The sequence below is a fragment of the Oculina patagonica genome, chromosome 8 (assembly GCF_052425735.1).
Source record: "Oculina patagonica isolate OP01 chromosome 8, crgOcupat, whole genome shotgun sequence".
Taxonomy (NCBI): domain Eukaryota; kingdom Metazoa; phylum Cnidaria; class Anthozoa; order Scleractinia; family Oculinidae; genus Oculina; species Oculina patagonica.
This window is the reverse complement of record NC_135765.1, coordinates 8,291,341-8,293,051: the sequence shown is the minus strand read 5'-3', so window position 1 is coordinate 8,293,051 and position 1,711 is coordinate 8,291,341.

Genomic DNA, 1,711 nt, shown 5'->3' with positions numbered 1-1,711 from the left:
TATAAAGTGTTTCGTTTGCCATCGCCCGACGAACCCACTTTTGGTTTGAAGTTGGAGAAGGAATGGTCATAGCTTGCTCTTTTTCTACATGTGTTCTTAATGCAGTTGTTAGCTACAGGTAGCTTCCTAGAAGGATGGGAAGGGGGATGGAGAGGGGGTACGTTTGGGGAATTGAGCAACAAAGTTTATTTATTTATTTATTTATTTATTTTTTTATAATTTATCTATTTTTTATCGGTTACTTTGTTAGAAAGTGAAAATGTGGGAAATACAAGAACTTTGAAAAACACAATAGGAAAACTTTTCACATCGGCCCGGGGACCCCTCCCTCGAGGAATCCGATAACCGACCACATTATTGAGATCCTGAAATGGGGTGGGGTGGGGCCGGATTCTCAGCATATCTTTTCCCACATTTTAGGTTGTTAAGACTTTGTCACTCCTTGTAAACGTCTTCATGGGACCAAAACACCTTATGAAACAAAAAGTTCTCGTGTTGAAATTTCAATGCTGAGGATGTTATGATTCAGGCTACCACATTTGAAACTATTTTTTTTTTTACATTTGTTTTGTTTTGTTTTGTTTGTTTAGTAGTACTGTATGCTTTTCTTTTGGCCCGCCGACCCACCAACCCTTTTTCACAAGCCTCGAAGAGGAAAGTGGGTCAAGACGATGGTAGTGCGTACTGTTTTCGCGAAATTTCGAAGAACTACCTCGTACCAAGACGTTTGCTCTCGTTGTTCACAGCAAAGATGCGACACGCCCAAAAAAGAGGCCGTTCGCTGAAGAAACCAAGTGTCCAGAGAGTTACCTATTCTTACAGTAAGGCTGCCACGTCATGACTTCGCAATAACGGTATTTTCAAACACCGCGGAATAATTCATTGTTTAAAGACTTCATTCCGACCGAGGCAAGGTATTCTGTTCCCTACTTGTTATCACGCAAAATTCCATGACACATGTGACCCCCACCACAACAACCCCCCCCCCCCCCCCCCAAAAAAAAAAAAAAAAAAAAACCCTCCACCTCATGCTATCAACTACAAATACTAAGCACTGTTCTTCGACAACCTCACAGCTCACCTCTCCAAGACAAAACGTCCGAAACCGAGTGTAAAGGGTAGGGGTAAAGACGTCGAGAAAAAATTCAGTTGTATGTATGGGCCTTGCGCGGCATTTTGGTAGCCTGTTCCAGACGTTCCGTTAGTTGAAAAGCGGCGCAAAAAAAACCGCGAGTAGAAAACATGGCGAAGGGCCACACCGGGCACCACAAATTTTTCGCTCGCCGTTTTTCGCACTGCTCCCTAACAACCCGAACGCCGCGCGTGGAACAGAATAAAATTTGGCGAAGACGCAGTTCTAGTCTGGCGGCTTAGCTCGAAATTGTAGTTGATTTGTGCACTTTTTGATACAAGCGTGAAATTTGGCAGGCTGAAAGTGGTCACCAACAGAAGTTTTTTCAGATATAGTGTCAAGACCGAAAAACGCCAGTTTCCATGAAAACCGCTCGCACGTACAAAATTTAGAATGAAATGCTGTAATTTGGATTGTTCACAGCCTTCTATATTTTCGAATTTTTCTTCTGTTAGCCAATGGCGAACGCTGGGACCGGGGAATGAATCGCGAGAGACCTGGACGTAAGCGCAAAACGAAAGACGCGAGGGAGCATGCAATAATTTCCTAGTAAATTATTGGTATAAAAAAAGTAAAAAC